General features: G+C 41.2%; 1 protein-coding gene across 2 annotated transcripts in view; it reads right to left on the bottom strand.

Moving 5' to 3' along the window:
• LOC102227822 (SH3 domain-binding protein 4) overlaps window positions 1-15,166 on the bottom strand; it is a 68,564-nt gene that overhangs the window by 35,258 nt on the left and 18,140 nt on the right. Inside the window, exon 2 of one of the 2 annotated variants that reach the window (XM_023336904.1) lies at window positions 656-832. The exons of the other annotated variant lie outside the window; for it this stretch is intronic. The gene's annotated coding sequence lies outside the window, so the exon portion shown is untranslated. The remainder of the gene's footprint in view (window positions 1-655; window positions 833-15,166) is intronic. 2 annotated transcript variants of the gene reach the window in all.

Genomic DNA, 15,166 nt, shown 5'->3' with positions numbered 1-15,166 from the left:
TTATAATCTTTGGATGCCCTCAAGTGCCGGGGATTATACCCGCTGCAATGCAGCAGCCACTGGAACTGGGAGTGATTGGTGCCAAGAGACTAATCTTGAGAGACTGGAGGTCCTCTGTTCCTCCTTCCTTCCACTTGTGGGTGACGAACATGATGTCCATACTACAGCTGGAGAGACTTCATACAGGCTCTAAAGACACTTTTTCGTGTTACTGGAATCCCTTCCTGGAACACTCTACAAAGACCAGACTAAGCTGAACAAACTCTTCCATGGACTCTCCCCTTGGTCACCCTAGTGTGTGTATGTATACTCTTGTATGTGGCTATGTACTGTATATACGTATGTGTTGTGTGTGTACACCATATGTCAACTGCAATGTTTCATGCTTTGACCTGGGCCCTGTTTATCTGTTTCTTTATCTATATGTTCTAAACTTTGAAAACGTAAAATAAAATTTATAATAAAAAAATAATAATCTCCAGAGGTTCCACAGTCATCCCCAGAACAGAACCAGAACACAACCAGCCTTTTATATCAGGCTGTTCAGCCTTTTTAGGTCACTGGCTCTGATGCTGCTGCCCCAACAGATGATGGCAGAAGAGATTGCGCTCTCAACTACAGACTTATAGAAGATTGGCAGTGTCTTGGTGCAAACCTTGAAGGATCTTAGCTTCCTGAAGAAGTACAGTCTGGTTTGTTCCTTCTTATAGATGCTTCACTGTTCCATCTCCAGTCCAGTCTGTTGTCCAGATGAACATTGAGGTATTTATATTCCTCAACCACCTCCACTTCTTCCATGATGGAAATAGGGTTTGACCTTACCCTGTGCCTCCTGTAATCAACAAAAATCTCCTTTGATTTGTTCACACTGAATATGAGACGATTGTCATCTTAAATTTACTTTTAATTGTCAATTTTCAGTTTTCACCTTCAACTTTAATGGGTGATAATAAACAAGTGAGATGGGAAAATTTTCAGTTTTAATTCAGTTGCATAATAATTCTGCACACTAATAGTTGCCCAATAATTGTGCACACATAAATAATGTCCTAAGAAAGCCAAAATCTCACTTTTACTTTCTTAAATATTCAGGTTTCAGAGGTTATTAACATTATGGATTGACAAGAGGGCTGTGGTTGTTCAACAATAACATGAATCCTCAAAACTACAACTTGGGTGATAATTGTATACAGCATAGGTTCTGACAGGTCCGCAGTGTTTCTCTCCTGATCCATTATGTCTCATATAATACAGTCCATCATGTACCACCATATAGCCAATACATTAGAAATTGCCTGTATTCATCCTCACTAATACTGTTCAGTCTGGGATGTACTTCTTCCCTATCACGACTATATCTTTACAAAAGTGTTTGTTTCTAATGACCTGGCGGAGTACAGTGTGGATATTTTAAAGCTCCACTATGGTGCAAAATTAATTCTTTTGCATGTTTTTGTCCTGGGTATTTCGTGCTGCTTGAAACAGTCCAAGAGCAAAAAAAACCAAAACACCCAACTGTTTATTGGTAATAAGTAAATGTTTTGATGGTGTCTGTAAAACAACCAATTAGAAAAATCTCTCACTTTCTTCCAATCTAACAAAATTGGTGTCAAACATTTGTGCTACGATTGTGCTGGTTTGTGCAGTAAAACCTTTTGTTTGTGCTGCTTTGGTTATTGATATTAAGTGAAGTTTAAAGGTCAACCAGCCCCCCATAAAACCCATATCTAATAAAATTGGTGTCAAATGTTTGTGCTACAAACATTTGTAGCACAAATGCTATAAATGCTACATTTGTAGTATTTGTGGAGAATATTTTTTTTTGTGCCATTAGGAAAGCGCAATATATACAGCATATGGTAGAAACAGTAGAAATTTGGCATGCGATAGAGATCTGAAGTCTACCGGCTAATTGCAGTAATGCTTGTAGATGACATAACCAGCCTGAATTAATACGGAGCAAGTGGGAAGCAGCGTGGCTAAGAGTGCAAGGGAAGAGTTTGTTAAAAATGTAGGTTCAAAGAAAGTAAATAATTTCGACCTGGTTTGGGTATAACCTCTCTCAGTCTTAGCGCGACTGTTAGAAGGAGGGTGGCAGATGTCACATTTGCCACCCTCGGGACAACGGGAAAGAGTGGGGTAAAAGAGCATTCAGGATCGGTCACCACTGCCAGGATGCGCAAAGTTTAAAACAAGGGGTAAAATGTCACGGTCGGACACCAGGGAAGTGCCGTGGGGCGGGGTGACGATCTGTACAAAACCACACCGAAACATGTTTTAAAAGTTCTTAAAAGTGCACAGTGCACAGAGTAAAAAAAAATGTGGGGTTTTTTAATGACCCTGTCTCTTTAGACAGTGGGAGAGAAGAAAACTGTAATCTACAAAGTGTGTGGAAGATAGGAGATACAAGCAATTTGTTTTACCCAATTAAAACAAAGCATGTGCTTGAATACTAGCAATGCCAAGCAAGGCAGCTGACAACATGCTCCAAAAAGCATAAAAAGAAACAGCAGAATTTGCATCCATTAAATTAAAGTTATTATGTTTCTATATAGAGATAAATTTTCATTTATTTATTTAACTTTGATTTAACAAGGTAGTCACCACTGAGACTACCTCGTCCTACTACTACCTTAAATTTTGATTTTTTTTAGGAAGACCTGGCAATGATGGGCAGCAACATAAAACAAAACAGTTACATATTACGTACAAATAATATCCACAAAAACGAGTATTAAACAAGTTTTAAAAATTACAAATATATACATTCCACTCAGTAAGTATGTCATTTTATTCGTTAAGTTTTATACAAATTATGTCTTGATATATTGTTACCGCCATCCGTCACAATATACTGTATATTGTGATATGAATTTTGTGCCATTTTGCACATCCCTAGCCACTATTATTTTAAAGATATTAATATATGCTTCCAGAGGTTACTAAAGGTCAACCAGCACCGCCCCACCTTCCCCAAATCAGACAAAATTGATGACAATCAATTCGGCTACATTTGTGCTGGTTTGTGCACCAAAACCTTTTGTTTTTGCAGCTATCATTTTAAAGAAGATAATAAAAATGTTTCCAGAGGTCATTGTAGGTCAACAAAACAGAACAGGTTGTAGGAGAATCCTTGGGCAGATGACTCCCAAGGAGTAGAATCATCTGCCTCTTTATCATTAGTGTCTATGTCAAAATCTATTTTGCTTGATAGATGCAAAATGGTAAATGGACTGAACTTACTGGTGAAAACATTTGATAACTAGAAACCATGAAGCCACAGCAGTATTCATCAATAATATCCCAATTTGGCCTTCTTCTGAGAACCATACAGTCCTGCAGAAATTAATTGTGCACAGCATAAACTTTAGGAAAGAGTGGCATAAGAAAGCAATAGCTGGAAAAAGGCCTTCAGTAATCCGATTTGCTACAAACTTTCTGTTGCTCTATCACAAGATCCCAGTCAAATAAACAGACGTGTGTGATTGTAACAAGAGAAAATGTGAAAAAGTTCAAGAGGTTTGTATACTTTTGCAAGGCACTATCAGGAAAGTTAACTCAGGAAGCTGCTTTATCGCTGTTACACTGTTAATTCCATCCAAATGTTCGGCACACTTGTAGGAAAGTGATGGGGTTGTACAGGGTAAGGAGAGGTCAGATGTAAACTCTGGGTAGTCTCCAGGAGTAGATATCCAGACTTCAGCCTGACCACCCTGCTCAGCTTAACAAACTCCCAAAACAATGCAATGCAATGCAAAACAATAGTGGGTGGGGTCCCTGTAAACTGAAGAAAGCACAACAGGAAAACTCTCTGAGGTAAATAACCATGTATTTTCTGGTAATATGTTGCTGGGGAAGGCCATAATGAAGCTCAGTGTGCTTCCCTGCTGAAGGTATGCCAGGACCTCTCCCTCCTGACTTCTCTAATAACATTCCTGCTCAGTCTAATCACTCGGCTGTCACCACAGACTTTCATAAACCGTGGAATTTACAATTAGCACAGTTTAATGTCAGACCAGACTATTGTGACCAGAGAACTGGCACTGGCATTCTTTAAAGTTGCAGCATGCAACTTTTATGAAAAATATGTTTTACATATTTTTTTAAAACTGTCACTATGTTATGTCAGTATAATGATATTGTGATCTGTGAAAAAATCGAGCTCCTTCACCTGCTTTCTGAGCTACTGATGCTATCACATTTGCATTGTATTATTTCATATATTCTTCTGGTTGTCCCAGTATCTCATAGGATCCCCATCCATTTGGAACCACAAAGCATAAGAGATTCTTTGGGCAGATGCATCCCGTGGGCAGATATGCTTCCTTATTGACACAGTTTGGCGCGTGTCTGTTTGAAACAGTTTCTGTATCAGTCACGTGACATTCTTATAGCGAAACGCAAACTGACACAGGGTGAGCTCGCCGATGCATTGGTGTTGCCGGACCCTCTACTACCTAAGACCCTCTCCCTGGCTCTGATTGGTTGCTTCTAGTTAGCCTGGGAGCATGCAGACGAGTTTAATCTTTTCACAGATTATTGATCTCATACTATACTGTCACGACATAGTGACAGTTTTAACAGATATGTAAAAAAATATTTTTTATAAAAGTTACATGCAGCTTTAAAAGCATGACAGACATAGGACGACTGTAGGCAAGGCTGAACATGATTGTGATGTTCTTCATGGCACAAATCCTCTGCTTAATATGGAAGCAAAACCCACTCAGGCTTCAGTTGAGGCAACTTGGATAGTCATTTCAAAACTGCATATCCAAATTCAATGAAAATTACCCACTTAGCAGTGACCGCAGAAAGAAAAAAACTGCTCAGCTCATTGCTTCACTTTGGTAGCAGTAACGTCTCATCAACAGCAGAATGTTTAATAGAGGCATCTTTTGAGATTGCATGGATCTTAGCACGGGCAAAAAAAACAAAACAACTTTTCTCAGACTCAAATAGTAAAAGATTGCTTTCAGCAGAAATATTGTTCAAAGACTTTGACAACAAGAATGCAACTCTCAAGCAAATTTTTTATATATACAGTATATATATATATTTTTTTTTCTTCATAGAAATAAAAAAAAATTTAGATGCAGTCAATAAAAAAAATATTCATATTGTGTTTTCTAAAATAGTTTTTAGCACTAAAAATCAAATGTTCCCCCTCCCAGACCAAAAAGCAGACATCCATATTTGCACTGAACCCCCCTGAAATGGTTCGTTCCTGCTTGGGAGCGCTTGATGGTGACGTTTTCAGCAGCAGTCATTGGAAGACAAGAACGACTAAGATAAGATGAATAAGATGGCTAAACAAGACTAGACTGCAAGACAGCTTGACACGACAAATTAGACAAGGACCCTACGAGGAATAAGGAAGACAGGTGGGATTAAATACAGAGGGTAATCAAGGAACGGGACACAGCTGAGAACAATCAAGGGGTAGACAGGACAACACGGAGACTCAATAGACACAGAAACCTAAAATTAACACAAAGAAAACTGAAATCCCTACAGTACTCCCTCACCCCCAAGGGCGGCTTCAAGACGTCCAAAAAAAGAAGAAAAAATAAGTCCACAAACAAAAAACAACCAATCCAGGGTAGGCGGCGGGGCGCAGGAAGGAGGGCCAGAGTCCAGGAAATAAAACAGAAAAACGCAGTCCATAAATAAACAAAAACGGTCAGGGCGGGGCCTGGGAACGGCGCAGGATGCCGACCCATCAAGGTGGATCCAGAGGCCGGGAATGGCGTAAGAAGAACCCACGGAGAGGCGGAGGTGAGCGGTCAGATAGCTGCACGGACCCTCGACAAGGTGGAGGCTGCCGACGAGCATTAGAGCCAGGAGTGCCGGCAGATGGATCCGGAGTGCCAGTGTTCTGTTTATCTGTGGTACCCGTAAATCCGTCCTACCTTATGGTAATGCGCACAAGTATCTGGTTTTACTGCAACCACATAGTTCTAGACTTTTTGCTTACATCTGGAGCTGTAGACATGAGAATGGAAATCAAGTAGATAGTCTTCTTAGTTTTCTGCTAAGAAATGAGCACAGACAAGGAGCCTTATTTAAAGATGAACAATAAAAGTTAAGCTTCAAACAGCTCAAAGCAGTGTGTGTGAATCCTGTTTTCAGCTGAATTCATCATGTGAGAAATGCTGGTTTTTATTTTAACTTATGTGCTCACTTGGCACTGGTGGCTTTTTCGCAAAAATGTCTATCGTTAGTGCAGTACAACAAAAGATTATAATCAGAACTGAAACCACATATTGCCCTGCATACTGCATAAAATGCTCAGAAACATGAAGAAACACTACAGCTTCAGAAGCTTCTTTCATCTCCTGATCTGATCAGATTTGTACGGGACAAGCTGGAACAAGTCCAACAACAACAGCCACATCTCTGCAAGTCCTAAAGCGTCTGCTGCCAACCTCCCAGTGCTACTGCAGGAAAAGGAAAAGTCTCTCCATCACTATCTGGAACGAGGCAACTAATCAAATGCATCCCACACAACATTATGTTGTTATGTATGGACTAGGCCTTTAGAGAAACTCAATGGATGGATAAGTTACCCGTGCCCTAGAAGAAGACAAAGTAGTTTTAGTGTAGCTGACCTTTCACCATAGATTTCATGTGTATTTCCTCTCTAGAATAAAACTGTGACTCTAAAATAAAACTGTACATTTCCTTTCACTTATATGCTTATGGTTTTCAGCTTTGTTTTCCTTTAAAATACTCAGACATCCTCAGTTAAACATCTCCTTGATTATCTACAGTAGGTCAAGTTAAGTTGTGGATGGCATTATTTTTAACACAAATAAAGACACTATTGTATTTGGTTCTATCTGTTTTTCTTGTGACAAAGGTATTGATTTTGCTGCCCTGATAACTCATGAGTTGTGTCAATAATCAATGTGTGAAAATAGATGCTGCTCTTAGTTTTGATAACCATGTGTATGGATAGTAAAATCTTAACTTTTTTCCATCCCAGACATTTGTTAAATGCAAAGACCTTTCTTTCTATGGAGGACTTTGAAACAGTTATTTATAACTTTGTTCTTGGATTACTGCAATTCGCTTTTTTTGGCAATGGTTAATTAGAGAACCCTATCACATATCACATTACTGGATCTGCTTCAGCCCTCAGTTAGGAAATCATGGCGGTCACTTAGAGGAGACTGTAACCTCTCAGTTGTGGCTCCATTGCTCTGGAATAAACTGCCTCTAGACAACAGGATACAAGCCGAGGTAACGGCAGGAATAAATCTGAAAATACAATTGCCAATTATTCCTCAATGCAGTCGACCATGTAGATCGGGTCCTTCAAATGATTCAGTCCCTGAATTTGAACACACTCTTTGTCAACACAACTGAGCAATTCAAAAATTTCTTTCGTTCTTTTTTTTTCTTTAAATCTCAAACATAAAGATTGTCAAGCCTGAAGCAAACACTTTCATCTCCTGGGATCATAATAATAGCTTACACCACTTGAAAAAAAAAGTAAATCTGACAGTACCTACAGTAGATAGAGCTTTACAAGACAAGTGACAGTTTCACAAGAATTATTGCTGCACTGTAATATTATTGCACCCAACCAACAAATCTGGAAGTGAACCCTAATACTCAGAGGCATTTATTTGCTCCTGCAGGTGTTCATCTACAATGCTAAATTGCTTTGTTTATTCATGTCACACTCTTAAGTTCAATAATGCTGACGCTGCCTACAGGACAGAACAGGAAGAGATAAAAAAAAAAAAAAAGAGAGCTGCTGCTCAGTTATTTGATCTATCAGATTGATGAGACTCTCCTATGCTAGACTGTAGCTTTGAATAAAAAAAATAAATCATTTAAATGACATTATGTGTTTGGGAGATGGGGCTTGTCAATTGGCAGCATGACCGGCACAAAGTTAACCATAAATAAGGACAGGAAATTATTTTCTCTCCTCAATTCTCCTCTTCTTTTCCTTCATGGTCCCTGCAGAGTGTTCTATGAGGCTCCTTATTTTCATCAGTTCACTTCCTGTAGGGTGGATATCCCAGGAGAAGCCCAAAACATTGTGACAAGCTGTTATTAAAACAGATCCCAGGGTTTTCCCCCGTGTATTATAAGTCATGCTTTATTTGCTCCCCCACCAATTGTTTGTTTTTCATTTGATCCAAAAAAAAAAAACCAATATCTTTTTTTTTTTTAAAGTCGGACTACAAGCTCTCTGCTGCACTGAGCATTCTACTGGCAGAACAGAATTATTCCTGAAAGATGGGTTTATTAATCTTATAGTTGACGCACTGAACAGGGAACGCGCACCAATGTTGGCCGCCTCATGCGCTCTTGGGGCTTGATCTCTGAAGTTTATCTCAGCACGGATTGAGTATGGACATTTATATCAACCCCCTGTGAGGAGTCAAGCTTTTTGGGAGAATTCATCATGGTATGAGTCAAGTTTAAAAGCTACCATATTTGCTCTTTTTCCAAAGCTCAATGTGAACCGCAAATATGGATACTTTTAAAGGTGTGCGTTGAGCATAGGCCTGTCACGATAACAAATTTTGCTGAGCAATTAATTGTCTCAAAAATTATTGCGGTAAATGATATTGTTTGAAGACCTTTTTACACTGATTTAATGGAAATGATGTAATAATGCATGCAATTTACTGCCAAAGAGATATAGACTTTACTTTCAAAAGAACACTTAACACTGGTTTCTTTTCAGAGAACATCTGTAATAACACATTAAGATTATAATAAGAGTAAATAATAAGTTATGGCTATCATAAAATTATAAATGAATGATAAATCAGAGAAGCTAAAAAATGTATAAATGTGATTTTGACATTGAACTTGAGATGGTGTAAAACGTGTAACTGCAATTAAAGATCACTGATATGTTGGAGGTAGATGGTAGGTGGAAGAAAAAGCTAACAGGAGAGCAGAGATGATCAATGCCTTATTTGGAGACAGATTGTTGAACAACGTAAACATTGCAAAGAAAAGGTTGTGCAGGCAATGGTCATAGGAGGACCATTGAGCAATCCTGAAACATTAGCACAGACATCAAAACATAATGTCTCTAAGACAAAGATGGATATGAGATCATCTGTCTAAGCAGACAGCCAATGAAACAAGCACAGCAACAGTGCTAGCCAATGCAAATGCACCAAAAGGGTGAATAAACCCTACAAAAGGTGAGTGCAAAAGAGGAACCTTTGGTTGGATCCTCCAGTCAGCTTCGAGCCAAGATCGAGATGGACAAAGAACTCTGCAGCTGAAGAAGAGCCGGGGCCACAGAGCCGAAGACTGTCCAGCGCATGTGGACCAACCCATTAGCCCCACAACCTGTGGCTTCAAATCGCACTTCTCTCATCAGCTGGGTTCAGACCCCAAAGACAAAGATGAAAATAAAGGCACAGACAAATACCAAGGCAATGATAAAGGCAAAGAACAAAGGCAAAGAAGAAGAACTGGTGCCTTCCTTCCTGCCAGCACCCAAGTCCTCTGTGACCTCACCATCCATGCAGAGACAGAAGCTCATCAGACCTAAAGAGATCCCTGCCTTCATTGATCAACATCCTCCTTCTGCTCCAACACCTTCTCCATCATCAGGCCAATTCTGCGGTTCGAAACACCATACTCCGTTCGTCTCTCTCAAAGGTTCCCTTTTTAGTTCTCAGTGTCACCATTAGGGAAAGATAGACTAGATGACTGATTTTACTTATTTGATTATTTCTGCTACTGAATTAAGCTGTGAAAATGCCTTACTAATAAAATATTTAGCATAAAGAAAATCTAAAAGATGTTGTGGACATTCAGTTAATGAGTCACCTCAAAGTTTTTTGATGGTTGTAAAATAGTTATGATGTTTGATTCTGGAGAGGAAGATCTGGAAAATGTTTTATAGGTTGCTAGTAGCCCATATGTACAACAACATCCTCGGGACTCGCCCGAGTCACTAAAACCAACCTGGTTCAGTAACAGTGCAAGTTGTAATAAAGAGAAGGAGTGACCGTTAACAGGTGTGCTCTGTGAAACTAGTTGACTGCAGGCTGCTCAGTCTGGCTAATTCAGAGGGGGAAGAAGGGTGGGACACCTGGATGGAGGCTGTCAGAAACCAGGCGAATCTTTTCTCGATGCCAGTTTAAACAGAGTTTACTTCAGTTCTGTACAGGGTAAATCCCAGAAGATTTAAGAAACTCAATTCACCCGTTAGACGGAGAGCTGGTAGCACATCTCCCCTCTCAGAAGAGGAAGTAGAGTGAGAGAGTAGAGAGAAACGGGGGGGGGGGGGAATTTGCGCAACGACAACTGATAAACAAAGTAAACAAAACAACCAAAAACAAAAATGAAATGGATTCTCAGTCTCCATTAACAAAATATGTACTTGAATAATAACTAAACATAAAGCCAAAGTGGAAATAAATACTGCATTCAACCAAAAGAGTGCAGATTATGAAGTCTGTATACTATATTACCCTTCAGTAATCATTAGATTTAAATAAAGAAGACGGGTACATTCGACTACCTGATGCAATAGTTCACACTACACGATTTTTTACCCCTATTTTCCCCTTACGACAAACTTAGAACGTTAGCCGTTCTAAGTTTGTCACTTGCGATTCCGTAACCGATCATCCTGTAGTGTGTGGTGTGTTACGGTAGATCGTCGTGGCCGCTCTCATCTAAATTAGAGGTTTTCCCCGACTGGGAGCGTTAAGGCAGACTGCTGAATGTGACAGGCAGCCAATCAGAAAGCGCAGATTCCCCTCTGTGCTTTCTGAGGGGAAATTACGGAGCGGAATCCCAAACAGCTGACACGGTGCAACCCGAAGTCCAGTGGACATTGGAGACAATATATGGAAACAACATTAATGTTTATTCAACATTTCGTGAGAGGAATATCCATAGAATGACAAGGGAAGGAGTTGGAGCGAAATTGCTACAGCAGTTCATAAACCCAGAAACTTTTCAGCTGTTCTTTGTTAACGTGACATAAATAGGTTATAAAGATTTTCATTCAGTCAGGACTAGCCACATGCATTGCAGGTAGATTGTAATAAAGCATTGATTAATGCCTGATTTTAAAATTAGTTCACTGGACTTGTAGCCATTATTTTGTGCCCATTGTTGGACACCACATGGCACAATCGAACCCGATTGAACCGTTACACCTAGAATTTTTGTTGGCTAATGTGTGGTCTCTTAGGTTTTGCAAATGGGCCGACAATCGGCCAACAACTCTAAGATCGTGTAGTGTACGCTGGACATTACACTAAGGAAATGAGAAAGGGAGGAGTCAGTGGAGAGCACTGGAGTTAAGCCTTTTTTCATTCAGTGTCATCAACAGAAAGAGAAAAAGGTCCTAAGAAAATGATAAAGCCAATAATTAAAATGAGGTTGACAGTTTTAATTTATCGTGCGATTAATTGACTTATTGTTTATCGTCAGGCCTAGTTGAGCGTGCAGTGAGAGTTATATCTTTGTGAACAAAGCATTATATGCGTTGTGTGCATTTGCATCTCAACACGCTGACTCTGTGTCTGTGCTGATAAAGGTTAAGGATGTGCTCAGCCGTTAGACTTTGCGTTACTGGACCGGTGGGTCAGCCCGTGAAGGAGATTTTGCGCTGGTTTAATTTGTTTTCCTTAATCCCTGTTAAAACCAGAGGTCCACTTTGATTGTCCTTTTTTTTTACTCTTTAATCCACTTCAGGTACTGCCCAAACTTGCCAACGCTTGCATTCTCCCAAGAGACACATGAACAACTTAACTCAGTGACATTTCTTTATTCATCTTTTCTTTCTAGATGAATCTCAACAGTACATGAGTAGCCAACATAAGTAGTTTGATAACCTACAGATGAGAGAAACAAACATCTGAAGAAAAACTTAATATTTAACTAGTTTCATAAATAGTATTTTAATAATTCACTTTTAACTTAATAGTGAATTCAAATTCAAAAACAGTGCATCCTAATATGTATTAAAACATGAGAAACAATCAATAAATCTGCTTTGGTTTTCTGAGTCAAACATGAATCATGTAAACTTTTAATAATGTCCATTTCCTATCAGTGGGGTCTTTGAGGAAGCTTTCAGCTGAAGTTCTTTGTAGAGAGATCACTATATAAGAACAGGTGAGCAGGGTAACCTTATAGATTTTGCTGCTGAGATTCAGCAGTGAAAGGGATGGGTGCGCTTAATTTTTTTGTAAAACTCACCCCTTAAGTGGCGATAATGGAAACATTCTAAGTGTCAGAACTAATTTGACAATAACTAATCATTTGAAGTTGCTCAGGGTGTCACGAATTGGTGCGGTGTTGGTGGTGAGGCAGACGCAGATGGAACCAGGTAGATGAATGATGATTTAATGAACATAAAATCCAAACAGTCCACAAACACCGGGCAGCACGGCCGAGCTGAAGCCAGGGCTCGACGCCGGTAGCAACCGGTTACATGAAGGGACTAGACGCCACAATGAGACGACAGCTAGACAGTATGACGCGAACAAAGGATCCGACCGCGACGCAGACACACAGGTGGCATTAAATACACGGGAGGGTAATCACAGAAACGAGACACACCTGGGAACAATCAAGGGGAGGACAGGACAATGAAGAGACTCAAGGACACAGAAAACAATAAATAAATACACAGACAACACAGAACATGACACAGAGTTGTAGATGTATGGTAAGTATTGATGAACTGTTTCCTCAAATCTTTCACTATATAACGCAAAATTTCTCCTTATGTTTGAGTCTCATTTTTAAAATCTGACTTCCAAATAACTGATGTCCATTACATTAGCTAACCCTCACAGATCACATAAATTGCAAACGGATTACTTTAGAATTTGTGTTTAAACATTTGTCTACGTGCCACATTTTTGGACAACAGATGAGTTTCAATGGTTTTCAAAATGGCGCCGGTTTAGCTGGCTGCCTGCAGACGCAGCTCCCGTCGTGTGTGTGTTAATCTGTGTATATTTGCTGTAACCGATTAAGGATCCGTGCTTAAAGAACCCATAGATCATCAGTTAAGCTTCCACAATGGCTGGATGTGGTTCTGTTAGTTCTGTCGCTGTTCTTTACGGAGTAGAGGCATGATTGTTACAGAGAACCTCGCCGAACGGAGCAGGGGCATTGTTTACACGCGTGAACAGCTGATTGCACTGTGTAAGCCTCTGCTGCGGCCCAGAGACAGGCCGGGGGTCCCAAAGGAGCTATTGAGGAGACGACGGGGCTGCAGGTCTGGAGCTAAACGGAGGGTGAAGAGGAGACGGCACAAACCAGCGATACCGGCGATTATTGTGGGGAACGTGAGGTCTTTGGGGAATAAGACAGACGAAATCACGGCGCTGGTTAGGACCCAGAAGGATTACAGGGAGTGCAGTATCTTCTGCTTCACGGAAACCTGGCTACACTCGCTTATTCCAGACTGCAGCGTGGAAGTTCCTGGATTTTCCTTGGTGCGGGGGGATAGGGACCTTTCCAAGAGTCAGAAGAAGAAGGGCGGCGGGATTGCACTTTATGTGAGTGAGAGGTGGTGTAATCCCGGTCATGTTAACGTGAAGGAACAGATTTGTAGCCCGGACATTGAACTTCTGGCTGTGGGAATGCGGCCGTATTATTTACCGAGGGAGTTTACGTCCGCCATTTTGATTGCTGTTTACATTCCCCCATCAGCTGATGCAGTGGTGGTCTGCGACATCATCAGCGCTACCGCAGCCAAACTACAGACTCAACACCCGGACGCCTTCATGGTCATCACAGGTGACTTTAACCATGCCTCATTGGACAAAACTCTACACAACTTCCAGCAGTATGTTGACTGTCCCACCAGGAAAACAAAATGCTGGATCTCCTGTATGCTAATGCCAAAGATGCATACAGCGCCACAGCCCTGCCCCCTCTTGGCAGGTCGGACCACATCTTGATAAGGATGACTCCCAAGTATGTCCCCTTAGTGAGCAGGCAGCCTGTGCGCATCAGGACGGTGAGGAGGTGGACACAGGAGGCAGCTGAGGCACTGCAGGACTGCTTTGGGTTGACAGACTGGGATGTGCTCTGTGGGCCTCATGGGGAGGACATCGACAACATGTCTGACTGCATCACAGAATACATCAGATTCTGTGAGGACACTGTCATGCCAGCCCGGACCGTGCGCTGCTTCTCCAACAATAAACCCTGGATTACCAGTGACCTGAAGGCACTTTTAAACAAAAAGAAGATGGCTTTCAGGTCTGGAGATAAGGAGAAGCAGAGGAGAGTCCAGCGTGAACTCAGAGAGACACTGAGGACATGCAAGGACAACTACAGGAGGAAGCTTGAGTCCAAACTCGAGCAGAACAGTGTGAGAGATGTGTGGAAAGGAATGAAGAACATCGCTGGAATGAAGGGGAAGGACACACAGATATCTGGGGGCCGGGATAGAGTAAACCAGTTCAACCAGTTTTTCAACAGGTTCAGCTCACCTCCTGCTACTCCCATACCACCACCATCCCCCCACACATCCACACTGCCCCAAGTCGTTCAATCCACCTACCGGCATTCTCCAGCACACCACCTCTCCTTCAACATTAGTAAGACCAGAGAGATGGTGATTGACTTCAGAAGGAAGAAGATACCTTCACGGCCACTAAAGATCAAAGGGGAAGTGGTGGAGGATTACAAATACCTGGGAGTTGTAATCGGCAACAGACTGGACTGGGCATCTAACACTGACGCTGTGTGCAGGAAGGGGATGAGCAGACTCTATTTTTTAAGGAAGCTGAGATCCTTCAATGTGTGCAGCAAGATGTTGGAGACCTTCTATCACAGTGTTGTTGCCGGTGCCATCTTCTTTGCTGCTGTGTGTTGGGGAAGCAGCATCAGAGCCAGTGACTCTAATAGACTAGACAAAATCATCAGGAAAGCTGGCTCTGTACTGGGACTAAGGCTGGAGTCCCTGGAAACTGTGGTGGAGAGGAGGGCACTGCAGAAGGTTCTGTCTATTATGGACAATAAACAGCACCCTCTCCACCACATAGTGGACAGACAGCGGAGCACCTTCTCACATAGGCTGCTCCAGCTCCGCTGTCATAGGGACAGATACAGGAAATCCTTCCTGCCACATGCTATCTCACTGTACAATAAAAGCTAAATCATTGTTCTGCACAAATCAGTCTAATTTCAC

The sequence above is a fragment of the Xiphophorus maculatus genome, chromosome 7 (genome assembly GCF_002775205.1).
Source record: "Xiphophorus maculatus strain JP 163 A chromosome 7, X_maculatus-5.0-male, whole genome shotgun sequence".
NCBI lineage: Eukaryota > Metazoa > Chordata > Actinopteri > Cyprinodontiformes > Poeciliidae > Xiphophorus > Xiphophorus maculatus.
This window is presented reverse-complemented; position numbering and strand designations above follow the sequence as displayed.